Source organism: Arachis duranensis, chromosome 1 (assembly GCF_000817695.3).
Source record: "Arachis duranensis cultivar V14167 chromosome 1, aradu.V14167.gnm2.J7QH, whole genome shotgun sequence".
Lineage (NCBI taxonomy): Eukaryota > Viridiplantae > Streptophyta > Magnoliopsida > Fabales > Fabaceae > Arachis > Arachis duranensis.
In genome coordinates, this window is record NC_029772.3 from 29,692,536 (window position 1) to 29,709,783 (window position 17,248).

Below are 17,248 nucleotides of genomic sequence, written 5' to 3' on the forward strand. Positions count from 1 at the left end.
TTAAAAATTTTGTCCTAATATAAAATAAATTTTTCTATTAAAAAATAAAAAATATAAGTATTTTTTTTTTCAAAATCCACTCTAGTTGACCTAATTGATTTCTAAATAAAATGATAAAAAAATTGATGCATGCACTAATTTTGTTTATAATATTTTATTTCAAAAATTAAAGTGAATCACTCAATGTAAAAGTCATAAAGCAATTTGGTACACTTGTCATTATACATGTTAGACGACATATAATTAAATCATATTGTGACACGTGACACTAAATTAATTCATGAGCAAATGGTATCATGACACGTGAAATTATTATTCACGTGATCATACCACATGTCACTAATTGATCCATTATCACATTATTATATGTGATTAAATCATGATGTGATACGTGTTATTAATGTTTTATATCAACAAGTCATATTAGTAATTTGTTAATGTGTACAATTAGGATCTCAAACACTAATTTAATAGAGAAATATTAAGGAATTAACTATTTTCATCAATGTTAATCAATACTTTAACTCACATTTTAATTTTATACTACTAAAATTTATAGTTTAGAATTTAGTCTTTAATATTAAAATTGACCATGTGTTAGTCAAAAATCAATAAATTTATTGATTATATAGTATTTTTCATTGAGATTGACTTGGTCTTCAGTTAATGTTAATAAAGGACTCAAAAATAAGTCCCTAATCATTATTGTACTGGTATACTGATATCATAGCAATCCTTAAAACTAAGTAGTGATCCATAAATCCTTTATAGGATGATTCCAATGGTCTTTTATCTTACTTTTTCCTACTAGATCGATGGACACGAAAACTCTCTTCATTTTTGTTAGTGCTTTGTTGGTCGTGCAAGCTACTTGTTGCGAAGATCAGCAATCCAGATTGATACAAATTTCTTTGCGTTGTTTGTTTTATATATGGAAAAGTATGAGGAGACAATAGACTTATTGTACAATGCGTACAATAGGGTTTAATTGTAATTAAAATTAAATTATAAGTAGTTATTTAATTTTAAATTCTTTCTAATTTGAAATTTGAATTAAATTAGGATTACCCTCAGTTATAGAATCAAAACAACAAACCCCTCTCTGAATCCGCCATTACCTCCTTTCTCTCTATCATTTCTTCTCTAACCAACCCTTATGTCTCTTCTTCGTTTTCTCAACCCAGATCACCCTAAGCATCACCTCCCAGCCAACCAACCACCGTCACCCACCCTTTCTCTCTTCTCTTTCTTTCCTCTTTCCCCATTTCTCTCTGCCGTGTTTGCTGCCCCCATGCCACCGTTCGTGCCTACCAGCTCCGGCGAGCAACACCCCGGTGCAACCTAGTAGCAGCTAAGTTCTGTGCCACTACGACACCATCACTGCCCCCGTTCTTCTTTCTCTCTTTCATCAACGCAGGTTCCATCCCTTTTCTTGTACCGGGTTCTTTCTATTTTATTTATTTCATTGCTTTTAATTTTGGTTTCTGTATATAGATTAGGCTTCGGACTAGTTAATATCTGTTGCTAGATTGAACGTGTTTGTTGGCTGAATTTTATGGGTTGATTGCTGCTTCCATTGAATTGAATGCTCTGTTTACATATGATGCACACCATATGTTCGATGAAATGCCTAAATGAAATCTGTATGTTTAATTCTTATGTATGGCCAGCATTTGACTTAAATTCTATTCTCATGAGGCATTATAATTTACAATTGTGCAGTTTTATGTGATTTCTAATGATGTTTGAGCTTGAATTTTGTTATGCACTTGTTTGTGCTTTTTTTATCAAAATACCAATTTGGTTAAAAATTCAGATGTTATCAATTGTTTGGTATATTTTTAAGAAGTGCATACCATATTTTATTGAGTGATTTGAATGAAATGGTTTATTCATGTTGGTTTTGAACATAAACGATCACATGCATCATCACTCGTTCTTTGAAATTTTTGAGCAATTAAAATTGGTTTTTATCAAAATTGCTTCTTGAACAAAGGGCCGTGTTTATGTGATTATTTTATACTCTTTGACATGAATAAGTGGCTTCTTTATTATTGCCTTGATTATTTTATTTGTGCTAATTTTGATTAACCCTTGCAAATTCAATACACAATTGCAATAACTAATTTTTTCAGCCTCAATTCACTCTAAATTGCTTTAGTCTAAGTTGTTTGCGCGTTAATTGCATTTATTCCTTTATTAGTTACTTAGGCTCCTTAATTGTGGAAAATCTCACTTTCTTTTGAGCATATTACACATTTTCAACCTGTTTTCCTCAACATTTTACATATTAGGTTTGTCTTCATATTATCACTTCGCGGAAGTTCTTTAATGGAGTCCAATTTGGTTGAACCGCTGTGTCGTGTTCCATCTTCCAAGTGGCATATTTATTTTTATGTTTAATGCTTATCCAAATGCATCATAAACATTCATGATTTAACCAAATTTATGAAGGTTTTATGTTCATGGTATGCTTTTATGTATGAGGAATTTGTATGTGTTAATTAAGCATGGCATATTAATGTGACGCTGGATGAAACTAGGTCTTTCTTGGACTAACTTTTATTGGTATATGAATTTATATTGCTTAATGTAAATTGCATGTATAAGCATGAGATTGTTGAATATGAAAAACAGTGAATGTTATTATCATCATTAAGATTTAATTTGATAATGAAAATTAAATAACTAAGACTTAGTTATCAACAGATAGGCGACTTAATATGCTTCCTGTATGTTCAGTTTGGAATATACGTACGATCACACATGATAAACACTAAATGAATAAAAAAAACAACTCTAGTCACCATTGGCTCTGAAACCGATGTCTGGACTATGTGCTTGGTAGTTGTATCTACTGCATGTTCATGTATGTGATGTATAGTGACATTGTTTGTGCTGGTTAGTGAGGTTTCTTTTTTGGTCTATGTACTTAGTAGAATGATTGACTTGATTTCTTTTTTATGGTTACATTATTTGTGCTAGTTAGTGAGGTTTCAAGCAAATGATATATACTAAGGATTTATCTTAATTTTTTTATTTTTTTGGAATTGTAGGCCATGCAACTGTCGGATGTTATTGAGGTTGGAAGTGAAGAGACAGATCTTAGTTACGAGGTTTGGACTCTAGAGGTCGGTGCTCATGTTCGCCGCAATGAGCCCCACTAATTTGATGGGTTCATGTCTTTGTTAAGCTCATTAGACAATAGTTAATTTCTGTTGGACATGACTTTCAGTACATAATTCATGTATTAGATACTATAAACGAAAACAGTTATCTGGTCTGGAAAGAATGGGTTTATTTTAAAAAAATTTTGGATGTTCGTCTCTAAATATTAATGATGTTCACCGTTATTGTATCCATCCGGATGGTTAATTTATTAGACAAGATGGATGTTCATTCTGATTATATGATCTCACTTATTGATTACACGATTATCGCTACTCACAAATGTTGGATGTTCATGTTTACATATAACTGGATGTTCAGACTGTGGTCACTATAGCGTCTATTCAGGACGCTTCATGAAATCTTGGCCCAATGTCGAAATTCAAGAACTTAATGCTTAACAAATTCAAGTCATTTGACTTTGGAAAAGTAAACATAAATCTCTGGATAAAGACTGGATGTTCGTTATAGTAAGATTCTAGATGGTTACTTTCACAGAAAAAATTGATGTTCATTTTCGTTGTAACATCTGTTCAGAATGCTTCATGAAAACTCAACTCAAGTTCAAATTTCAAGAACTCAATGCTTAACAATTTCAAGTCGTTCCATTTTGGAAAACTAAAGATAAATCCATGAATAAAGACATAGTTAGACGGATGTTCGTTTTAGCTAGAATATGGATGGTTCCTTTCACAAAGAAAATGGATGTTCACTTTCATGAATTTTTTAGACTGTCATGCCTGAGTGAATGAAGACCAACATATTCACAAAATTACAAAAGGTAAAAGAGGGTCCATAGTTATGTCCTCAGAGTTTTACATAAATAAATTCCCAAGACTAGAACCAGCGTATAAGAAAAACAAACATATCAAAAGTTTTAGTCTAGTATGAGTATGCTAATTTTTCCTGCCCTTAACCTTTTCCATAGGCGGTAATCCTTCAGCCCGTCGCGTCAACGTCCTTGTACTAGGTGCTGTGAGTATGCTAACACCTGATCATGCAATTGGTCCTCTGCAATGCAATATAAGGTTATTTTCACTTTATAACAAGGAAAAAAAAACATAACATGACAAATTAACAATTATATAATCCAACGACTAAAACCATATTCCCTACAAAAATAAGTAGAAACAATGCACAAACCCCTCCAGTGCGCACATTAAACACAGACCGACTCATACAAATGCTGCATTCAGCTTGAATTTAAGCGGACTCACAGATCAACTCATGCAATTAAAAGCACAACAATTAGCAAGCCTTATTAAATTCACACAATTAAATTCGCGCTAAACTTTAATCAATTGCTGAAACAAAGCCACCAAAAAAATGAAGATAATATCAACGAAGACTCAACAATGGTCAAGCAAGTTAACGTCAAATTAGATGCACATGGTCCACATAGATACAGTAAAAAAAAAAGAAAAAAATTAATTTAAACTGATATGAAATCAAAACCAACAAACTTTTTCGTCCTTTTCCCGCGCTAAAGTTAAATCATCATGAATTGCAACAACATAAATGAACTATCTACTCCACAATCTCCGGAATGCTACCATCGCACCCAAAGCTTTCTCACCATGGTTAATCACTCATATCATCAACAAAATCTATCTATAATACAACATGCAACAGTGATAACCCTTCGAAAAATGAATAACGCCACATACTTACCTTAGATTGTTATGATCTTCCGCTGATGATGTTAGATGTTTTCCCTGTGACGAGCACGCGGCTGATTTCCTCGAATCAGATGTTCAGCTGCTCGGCGATGGCGTTGCCCACGCGAGTAGAACTATTCGAATGCTCGTTTCGGGGGTGAGCGCTCCTCTGCCTTCAGCTCTAATCGGAGGCAGAGCGCGGACGGACTCCGGGTCGGTGACGGCGGGATGTTCAGCAGCCACTCTCCCTTTGGTTCTGATCGGAGGCGGAGCACGGACGGCCTCGGCGGCGGTCACGGCGGGGTGTTCTCGACGGCCACGGTGGGTGCGCTTCCGTTCCTTGTTCGCCTTCCGTGGTTGACGTTTGCGGTGCTGACAGGTCTTCCTGATCAAGGTTCTACAACAATTGCAAGGGTTTTGGATAGGGAGTGAAACGGCCTCAACCTACTGTATTAGGATTTTGGGGAAAAATGTAATTACTTAAAATTTTGTGGTATGGTTAACTAAACAGCTATAATAGATTAGGGTTATTAATGGGTTAATTTACTCTATTAAACTAAATTGGGCCTTCTAAACAGTCTATTGTAGCCATTATAAATATATATCATTGTCTCCCTAGCGTTACTCTTTATATATATATATATATATATATATTGTGAATCTCAGAAATTATTTATTAATAGTAAAAATATCATTATTCTAATAGTTATTTTAATGGTAAAGTATGACTATTTTAAAAATATATACTTAAAATCAATATTTAAACTCTAAATTATGTGATAACATGAAAAATTATTCAATCTGACAAATAAATTGTTCTTATATATGGTCAATAAAAATATCATAAAAATACCACAATTAGAAATATATATATTTATAAAATGACAATTCACATCTTCGCATATACACATGTACACGTAAGATATCAACCTTATTATAAACTTTGTCTTAAGAAAACTAATCAAGCAGTTCGGTTTTGGATATATTTTAGTTATTAGCAAAGAAAGCCTTTATTAGCACAGCGTTAATATGTGTTGTTCTAAACTGCTAATCTCTTTTTAGAACTGAACTACCTGTCACTTGTGATGCTTACGTGCGGTTATGGTTGGCGCTCCCTTATTTGGTCTTTCCAATCAAAATTAAACTAACTTCCTTCTCTTCTCTTCCACTCTATAGCGCGTGGATGCAGACGCATCCACCTTCCTCCAATGGACCTACATAGAAGAACCCTCCAACATCAGGGCAAATTGTGATTTTGATTCTTCTGTAACAAAATATTCGACTTCTTCATTCACACGTAAGAGTTTCAATTATGTTTTTTTTTCTTTATTTTTAGTACAACTCTACTGCTTTCCCTGTTTATTTGCAGATTATTGTTAACAATAGCATTTTCTTGTTTAGTCTGGTTTGGTTTCCAAGTTATGTATGTTGATTTTAATTAATTTGGACGTGAAGATTCTTAAATTCAAATGTAAATCCATTTTTTTTCTTTTCTCTATCCTTCGAGGAATGTAGAACTTGATGTTGAGTTGAAGAATTTCTTAAACAAACTAGAGATGGTGTATAGTAAAGAAGAAATTATCGTCCAGGACGAATGTTATATATACGAATCTTTTTAATTATTTACTACGAATAACTTTTTAAAAAAATAAAAAAATAATCTGTTACAAATATTCCATGCAATATTAACTTACATGGAGGCCATGTAACTAGCTGTCTGAATGGATTGTAGGAATATCATTATGTGGTTCATAGAAGATAGGACTGATCCAGGTTCGTTCGTTACATGTAATGATGTATTGTTCAGAAGGTGGAAAAGAGAAAAACTTGCTCAGAAGAAACCATTATTGTCACAGTGAAGAGCGATATATATATAGGAAGCAGAGCCACAACAATCACAATCAAAGCCAGAACAAATGTTGGAAACTTTTAAATGGTGGATTCGTATACCCATTTACGTAATATTTCTCATAGCAGGCCAAGCTGCAGCTACCCTTCTGGGAAGGTTTTACTATTATGAAGGTGGCAATAGCAAATGGATGGCAACACTTGTTCAGTCTTCAGGATTCCCATTACTAATTCCATTACTCTTCTATTTCTCACCTACCAAATGTGACCACAATAACGGCACCAATGACAATAGCACCAACAACACCATCACAAAAAAGTATCCCACGAAATCCAAAGTTTCCACCTTAACACTCATCTACATAGGTTTTGGCTTGATTGCAACAGGTACCATAGTAGTTAGAAACTCCGTTACAAAACCTTAAAAACTTTTACCATTTTAAATGAGTCCATTGATTTTATAAAATTTTTATTGGGTTGGCCATGTACTTTTTCGATTTTACTTAAAATCTTGATTTGCTTTGGCTTGACAGGTACCAACTTGTTGTATTCTTATGGGCTATTCTATCTACCTGTTTCAACCTATTCTTTACTATGTGCAACCCAATTGGCGTTCACGGCACTATTCTCTTACTCCATTAATTCCCAGAAATTCACGCCACCTATTTTCAATTCCGTGATACTTCTGACGGCGTCTGCTGCCTTACTTGCTATCAACACTGATGATGTCGATTGGAGACACAAGCCGTACGATAACTACTTCATAATTGGATTCTTCTGCACCATTTTCGCATCTGCTGCATTCTCCTTTTGTCTCTCCATGGTGCAGCTCTCTTTCGAGAAGCAGCTCATCAAAGGGGGCACATTCTATGCGGTGTTGGAGATTCTATTCTACCAATCATTTGTTGCCACGTGTGCTTGTGTAGTGGGGGTGTTCGCAAGCGGGGAATGGACGACTTTAAACAATGAGATGAAGAACTTCAAGCAGGGGACCTTTTCTTATGTGATGACTCTGCTTTGGATTGCTGTGTCTTGGCAAGTAACATCAGTGGGTATGGTGGGTTTGGTTATGGAGGTATCTTCGTTGTTCGCAAATCTTATAGCCACTTTGACTTTGCCTGTGGTTCCCATCTTCGCTGTTTTCATCTTCCATGATAAGATGGATGGTGACATGATTGTGTCGTTGTTGTTGGCAGTTTGGGGATTCCTTTCTTATATATATCAGCATTATCTTGATGACCGAAAAGCTAAGGTTCATAATGTTGAGGGAGTTTGTTAATTTGATACATGCAAGTATCCAATCATCCTCTCTGTTTTGAAATAAATTTTTTTATATTTGTTGATTTGTTTAAGATTTTCTGATCTGTGTCGTCCTTCAAAAGTAGGGTGAGAGAGATTATTAAGATTGTGCATTGCACAGGCTAATTATAATTAGAACATATTTACTCTGTTTTTTTTTAAATAATAAAATATGTGCATGAGAACTAAGGTTTTTAAACGGAAATAACTTTCAACCTTTTTTTACACCCTTGAGATGAACAACTTTAAATTTTTCAGTATCTGTCGTGTATAATAAGTGACGACAAATAAATATTGTTGTAAAATCTCAAATTAATTCACATGAATAAAGCTAAAATTTACCATTAGAGAAAAGTAAATGATCTTGATTAAAATATTACACTAGTATAAGTTTCTATTATTCTTGCGTTTATTGTTTGAGAAGGAGAAAAGATTTGGCGATTTAGGATTTTTAATATTTGAAATTTATTTTATTATTTGTATTTAATTTAATTTTGATGAAAAAAATAATGTGTTACTACTTGTCACATCAGAAATTCTCCTAGTATTAGATTACTTACGTTCGTTAGTGATTTAGATAGAATTAATTTAGATAGAATTAATATTAAAAGATAGTTTTGACAAAATCAGGAAATGTTAAAAAAATTGAATGTAATTAAATGTTAGGAACATTTTTAAAAAAACATCACAAATATTAGAGATAAAAGTATAGCATTCATTGTCATCAAAGAGGAAAAAAAAGTTAAAATATAAATAATATAAAATTTTTGTCCCTAAAATTTAAAAAATAAAAACACTAAAATCTCATAAATAAATAAATAAAAATTTATCAAACTAAATATAGAAATTTGCGAAATTAAACATAAAATATTTATCGGGCCTACAACACATACAAGCAAAAAAGTCCTACAAGCGTTACAAGTTGCCCAGCCCAGACTTCATTCCACACGCAGTCACTCCCTTTGAATGGAGCGTAAATTACACGCGCGCCACTCAACGGTTGCACTTCGCAAAAAGCGCTCATTATGGCGCACTCTTCCACTTCTCCTTCGAAGAAAACACAAACCGTCCATTTTCGAGTAACATTCGAAACTGAAGAGATAGAACTCGTCGCGAAGATTAGCAGAAACCATCAACACAAGATAGAACTCTCCATCAACAATCTCCAGAAAAAACGAAGATATATTACTCAAGGTACGTTACTATTTTACTCATCTTGTAGATTTTCCACATTTCGAAATCGAAGAACTAGGTTTTACTGTTCTTCTACATTCTTCTAAGTTTTAATGTTCTTCTTGTTCTAGCTCTCATTTTACTTTTACTCTTCTTCTTGGTTCTAAGTTTTACTGTTCTTCTTAGTTGTTCTAGGTTTTAGTGTTCTTGTTGTTCTAGTTCTTCTCGTAACCAATTTTTGGGAGTATATTGCGTAATTTTGAGGGTGTATATTGCGTAATTTTGTGGGTGGCATAATTTGTTGGGTGTATATTTCTGAACTGATATACTGTAATATAGTCAACAGTTGCAACTGTTCTAATATTTGCTTGTCCATGGGTGTATATTGTTTGACCTTGTAATGTTGCTTGACCTTGTATATTTATGCATGTTTGAGTGAATTGAACATCATTTTGAACTGATCTAATTAAATACTTATGAGAAACCGTATAGGTGTATGTGGCTGATCTATGGGTGTATCTGACTGATATCTATGGGTGTATATTTTATCGCAGTAAAAATGGAAGGCAAAAACCAAGGTGCAAAAAATGTAAGAACAAATATATGTCTTGGATCAAATCAGTTTTTCAAAATAGAAATATATATTACTCTAATTTTGCTTTGTTTACATCAAGCGAAAGACCTAAAGTGTGCAACCCATCTGTTGAGTGAGAAATTCAGAAATATGAGCGATGAGAAGAAAGCAATTGTTAGGGATTTGGGATTTGGTTGCCTCATGCACATTCCGCCACGTCGCCACTAAGGGTGCAACACAAAATATTAAAGGAGTTGGCTAACTCCTTTAAATTAGGAAAAAACACAATCGAAACCGGCTACGGTTCGTTCAAAGTAAGACCAAAAACAATAAGGGCTGCGTTTGGCCTTAACGTGTCAGGTAACTGGTTTACAAACATAGGTGTATATAAGGCATATTGGGGTGTATTTCAAGTGATGTTTTGGGTATATTTCAAGTGATTTTCATACAATGTTGTTTTTCTTTTTGTAGGTGATCTACCACCTCAGAAAGTTAATTATAAGGATCTTTCTGAAGAGAACAAACAAATTTTTAGAAGATTCCAGGGGAAGACCCTAAAAAGTCTAACAGATGAGATGATGACTATTGAGGTTGATAATGAACAGGATCGCCTCATGTTCAAGAGGATTTTCATCCTCTATATACAGATGGCGTTCCTGTTACCAACCACAATAAACAAAATCTATCCTGTGCAACTGACACCAATTTTCAAGATGTACACAATAACAGAGCAGAACAGGGGGGCACATGTTCTGAATTTTATCATCAAGGGAATAACAGATTACAGTCTGAAAAAGAAAAAGGCAATTGACGGCTTCCTGTTTGCCCTAATGATAGTTTACATCCATCTATCGAAAAATAAAGACAAGAATGGGGAAGAAAGACCTCCAGAACCCTGGATTACCAACTGGACTAGAGAGCAGTTGGTTGAAAGAATGAGGGCAGAAATGGAGGAACATATGGTAAGTGAACAAAATATCTTGGGTATATTTTATTTACCTGAATGCTGTTAACTAACATTTCTAATGTTTCAGGGAATTATAAAGATGGCGAAAACGAAGGAGAAAATGAAACAAATAAAGAAAAAAGAAAAAAACAAAAAACCAAAAAAATAAAAAAAGGAAGGCAAGTTCATCATCATCAGCATCTGAGAGTGAAACAACTGAAAGTGAATACCATTTTACCTCTGAGTCTGAGACTGAAGAAGACTCAGAGGATCCAACAAGGAAACAATCCATCCGAAAATCCAAAAAGTAAGTAACATACTTGGGTGTATTTTATTTATTCAGTTGGGTGTATTTTGTGCATTCATTTGGGTGTATTTTGTGCATTCATTTGGGTGTATTTTATCCCTTTTAGTATGTTTTAAATAATGAATATTTGTCTTCCAGAATGGAGTCTAGAAAAAGAAAGAAGATTCTGGAGGATTCTGATTTAGAATCTGAATCGAATGATGAGTAATGTTCTGAAATTATTATTGCTTTCCTTTTGGTTTATTATCAAACTATTAACAGAGCATCTCTTATTAACTTTCAGAAGTGAAGAACCATCATCGGTAGAGAAGCAAAAAACAAAGAAAAAGACTAACATAACACCCAAAAAGTAAACACTTCTTTGGATAGTATTTTCTGATCAATCTTATTTTGTGTTTTTGATTCATACTTGTTTTTTCCCCCCAAGACATAATCAAAAAAGAAAAAGGTCGTTGTTGAGGATTCATCTCCTGAACAAGCTCAATACTATGATGGGTAGAGTACTTTGTAAGCTATATTACCATTTATCATCAAAATTATGTTTGTTAGCATGTTCTTTTATGTATGTCCTGTCAGATCTGAAATTGGAACTCAAGAATTAGAAGAAATCTTAAGGGAATCTAGGAAGAAGAAAAACAATGAAAAATCTGCTGCACTGAGGCATGTCTTATTGGGGTGTATATTTCAGATTTTAAGGTGTTCTCTTTAGTAGTAATTGTTTCTTGTTTGCCAGGGAGAAGGAAGCTGACCTGCGATTGACGGAAGCTCACTATGTCTCATCTGAAACGTAAGAAGCTTTATTTGATAAAATCTTATTATCCTGATTTAACAGTATGATATTTTTTGTGAATAATATGTACTCTATTATGTTTAGAATACCGGACGTAAACTTAGGAAGTGATGATCCTTTGTCTCAAGGACACATTGATCAAAGTAGCGTAAACAAACCGGCAGAGAGCATGTAACTTCTCTTTCAAATAACCGTTGCTTTTATTCTTTTATTACCTTCTACTTCTAATTCTGTATATATTTTTTAGAAAAAAGCCCTTTAATGTTTTATTCGAGAAAAAAAAGGAAGGAAAAAAAGCAAAAAAAGCAAGTATGTAAGTTCTCAAAAAACAAAGCATGTCTTTCTTTTGAATGCTTCAGGTGTACTTTTTGACTTTCTTAGGGTGTATTTTAGGTTTAGTCTAGTTGAAGAGTCAGCCAGTGAGATAGCTGAAGAGAACATGATGGTTGTGAGAGAAGAGACACAGTTCGAAGCGCTTGCAATGTGAGTTTCTCAAGAAAATTTCAACCTTATAACGTTTTTATTTTCGGGTGCTTTGTTAACCTTTTATTTTTCTTCTTGTTTAGAGTTTCGATTCAAGTTTGTCTACCGCTGTTCCAAACAACCACAGTGGCGTAAATAGAAATACCTGTGACAGAAAATGAACCAACCCCTTTGCTAGAAATTGAAGGAACTACAAAAAGGTAAGAAATAGTCTTGGGGTGTATTTGGTTACAGTTTGGGTGTATATTGTCCCTGTTGGGGTGTATATGATCTTTGTTGGGGTGTATATTTTCACGATTGATCTTTGACTAGTTTTTTTTTATAACACGATTAATTTTACCATGCAGTACTCCAGAACCACCCCAAAAACCTTAAGAAAGCACACCCGCACTTCCACCAGCTCCATCAAAAATGTAAGTTCATCAGATTAAAATCAATGTTTCATTATCATTCGTATTTTCTTATTCTTAATATACGTTATACATGATCACACAGTAATTCAGCCCCAGAAGACGATGCTGCACTGATGATGATGGCACGGACATCATCTCGTATGTTCCTAAAACAAATCTGATGCCATCATTCAGTCTTGACTTGACTGATTCAAGCCAAGAAGAAGCAACAACGCAGGAGGGGGCGGCAACGCAAGATGGAGAAAGGGCAAAAACTCTTGAAACTCCAAAACTGCTAGAACAATTAAGGGATCTGGTAGAAAAAATTGCAAGTGGTGGGGTGACAACAAAAGGAAAAAGCCCACAGATTCAAAAAGAGAGTGGTGGAGAGAGCTTCGAGAAGTTTGAAACTTCTATAAGGACGAATGCAGATACTTCTGACATGAAAGAGAAATGCTACATATGGGCCATACGAGTGAAGACATACGCAAATGGACTAACTAATGAGTTTGACACCGTGTGCACACTCCAAGCCCAAGATAGATACAGTTTGTCAAAAGTTCACCTTGCATCACTCGCAGCTGAAACGCATATAGAAGCTGAGGTAATGTTACAATAACATAAATGTTTTTATCACCAAAATTAACTGCAATGCTGATTCATGTAAATTGATTTTGGTATCTTTTTCTAGTTTGTCTCTGCCATATGCCTCATCCTAAACCAGCAAAATATTAAAAGGTTTTAAGAAGAAGTATACTGTCTCTCCCCTGATATTGTGGTAAGGGTTGCTTCAACGAATTTTGGGTGTATTTTCTGCATTCCTTCGGGTGTATTTTCTTTCTTAAATTGGGTTTATTTTATGTCTTCATTTGGGTGTATTTTCTGTGTTCAATTGGGTGTAAGTTGTGTATTCATTTGGGTGTATTTTCTGCATTCGTTTGGGTGTATTTTTTGTATTCATTTGGTGGTTCACAATTTTTGCAGAACATGGCCATTGTAAATCATCCAAAAGGGGTATTCTTACGCCCTGAAACCAATAAGCCATTTAGGGTGAAAGACTACCCAATATTTATACCCTTCTTGGACCTTAAAAAATTAGCATCGCATCATTATGTAAGTTTTCATTTCTAAAACTTCTTATTACCATTTTTACTTATGTGCCAAATAAATTAAAATAGTGTTCAATCTGAACATATTTAAGATTTTTGCACCTGTTTGTCATTCAGAACATTGGTGGTTATGGTTGGCTGATACAAGAAAGCGGAAATTTTACATAGTCGACCCATATCACACGAAATCTCCGTCCGATAAGAGAACAGCACTAAATACATTCATTGTAAGTTGATTTTGTGTTTTGTATTTTAATATTTGGGTGTATTTCTATTCAAAATAAGGTTTAAGTTTGTGCTCCTTTGGGTGTCTTCCTTTATTAAATTTATCCATGTATTACTGATTTGTTTTGTATTTTAAGGGATATGTAATTTCACGAATTAGAGTATATGTTGGCGGGCACCTCTGAAGACAAGGGACAAGGACAAGGAAATTGAACTGCCATACATTAACATCTCAGGCCAAAAGACAAGGTATAAATCTTTCACTCTGAAAATTAAACTTTCAAATATGTAATTTGTAATTTATTTTCTTGGTTTTCAACTATAACTTTGCTATTTACGTAATGAAGTGGCTTGAGATAATTCAGCCCGAAAACATTAAAAGGTTGAAGTATGAGTGGGACAACTGGACCCAGGTAAATGTGTTTAAAACTAAATAACTCCGTATTACTTTACTCAATTAACATGGTTTATTAAACACTATCCCTTTTAACTGTAGGATGAGGTGGACCACTTTAGAGTAGAATATGCTTCCCAGATTCTATTCCATGAAATGAATTAAGACAAAGCTGAAGCCATTGATGTGTGGAAAACGATCCAACATAAAGCTCACCGACAAGTGTATCGGGTCGCATCAAGTAGTAATTACTCACATGAGTGAGGTCGATCCTACAGGGATTGAAGGATTGAGCAATTTTAGTTAGGTGGTTGATTTAGTTAAGCAAACAATTGAGGATTTGAGTGAATTGTAATTTACAGAAGTTAAATTGCATAAAAGTAAAAGGGAGAGGGAGAATCGACAGTAAATTAAAGAGCAAAAGAAGTAAAAGAGCTGAATCTTAAAAAACAAGTAATGTAAATGACTGAAACTTAGATCGCAAGGAATGTAAATGGCTGAAGCTTAAAGTGCAAGAAATGTGAATTGCATGAAGAGTAAAGGGAATTCGGGAGCTGGGATGCAAAATTAAACAAGAGAACTCAAAGTGCAATCAATCAAAGAAAATAAAATGGAGTAAGTTGCAGCAGATCTCAAACAGAAAAGTAAAATTGCTTGAAAAAGCAAAACAGAAACGAATGTCAGCTTGATTGCAAAATGAAGTTGAAGATCTCAGGGGATCAAAGATTCTAGAAAACAAGTCTAGATCTCAATTCCTTCCTTGATCCAACATAGAACAATTTGCAAAAGACAAGAAAGATGAATGCAGCATATGAACTTCAGATCCAAATCTCAATTCACTGAATTATGCAGAAAATAAACAAAGAGAAATCTCAAATCAAGAATGAAACAGAATTCCTTCAATCTCAATCCAAGATTCAAAACAAAGAGAAAGAGCGCAGAAGTAAGAACAAAGAGGAAGAGAACTAAATTCTAATTCCCAATTCCCAAAACTCCAAAAATGTAAAAGTGAGCAAAAAGAAACAAAACTAAAAAATATCTAAAAAAGTCCTCTACAAATCAAACTAGCTCCTATTTATACATTTTCTATTTTTGATCTTCTGAATTTGGAATGAACTTTTTAAATTGGTAAAGAATTGAATTTAATTTGTTTTTGGGCCAAGGACACTTCCCAAGGGAGCGCTTGGTGAAAAGAGGAATAGCGTAGCGCCCTTTTGCCTTCAGTGGAAGGTTCCCAATTCGAGCCTTGTTGTTTGCACTCTTGCCCAATTTCCTTGCAAGTAAACCTTCATGCCTCCATGTGCTTGGCTCGAATCCTGGCTGTCCCCTTTTGGTGTAGCGTGCCTTGATTTTTCCTTGGAAAGGTCACGAAAAAGTGAGAACTTTTAGCGTAGCGCTCTCTTCATTTGAGCGTTGGGCTTGTTTTGCTGCTTCCTTGTAGCGTTCCGTGAAGTATTTCAACGTAGCGCGCCCTTGTGTCTTGGTCTTCAATTGCTAGGCACTCCTTCCTCTAGCGCTAAAATAAAGAGCGCTACGCTCTAATAGAAAGCGCTGGCCCTTGCTTTAATGTGGCGTTCTCCACTTGTCTTCATGGGTGAGCGCTCCGTCTTCATTTCAACGTTACATGCATGCTTGCATTTACTTTAATTAATAAAGCTTAATGCATTAACATTAAAGCACTCATTTGCCAATTGCAATGCATGGCTTTAATTAATAATGCTTAGTGCATTAACGTTAATTGAATTAGAAATTAAAGTTTGCATGCTTTCATTGGCCATGGCATTCATGGGCTTAATTAATTAACGTTTCATGCATTTCATGCATGCTTTCATTATTGGTTCGGTTATTAAATGCATGCATGCATGATAATTCATGATGCTCATGTCAAGACTCCATGGTCATGGGCCACGTTTTTAAAAGCGTGGCCTAAGGTTCCAAAGCGTGCTCAACTTCAAAGTGTGTCCCAAAACTCTTTTTTTTTTCTCCTTTTTAGCTTATTTTGTGCTCTTTTACTTCTTTTTCTTCTTATTTCCTACAAAGTTTATCAAATCAAAAGATCAAAGAAATATACCATTTAAGCACAAAAGAATGCAATATTTAAGCATTAATTATCAATTTCTTGTATGAAAAAGCATAGAAAAACATGACATGATGACATGTCATCACAACACCAAACTTAAACCTTGCTTGCCCCCAAACAAGAAAAGAATCATGCAATAAAGATTGACAATCCAAGGTAAGAAGAATAGCAACTCAATGTTCATGGTTAGCTAGTTTTCTATGTATGCTACAATCACAAAAAAAATGTAAATGATTGATGCTTCTATCTAGCTCATTTTATGAAATCTTTTCCTTATAATTCTCCCTTGAAACAAGCTTTAGATTTTATTATTAGCTTCTCCTTTTGGGTGCTTTACCCCATGAGTTGATAACAAAACTACGACTCTAAATGCTTTGTTTTCAAGTATTACCATTTGATACATAAGCACCACAAGCATTGAATTAGAGGACTTCATTAAGCTCATTTGTTTCTTTTCTTGACTCTCTAATCATTGATGCTCAGAGCCTTGAGCTTTGAGGGAGTGCTTTTGTACTTGTGCCTAACCTTGACTCTAAGTGTTTTGTTTTCAAACTTTTTGCTTGATACATAAACACCACAAGTACTTAACAACTTAATTGTCATTGGTACTCAGAGCCTTCAGCTTTCTCATTCTTTCCCTTTTTCTTTCTTGCCTTAATTTGCACTTGCTTTTACAAGGTTTTCATGATTTCAAAAGATTTCATAAAATGTACTAGATGAAAACTTCAATTAAATAAAATCCAAAGCAATTGAGCAACAATTAACCATACTATCATTCCAATACTTGTATGCACATGCTAAG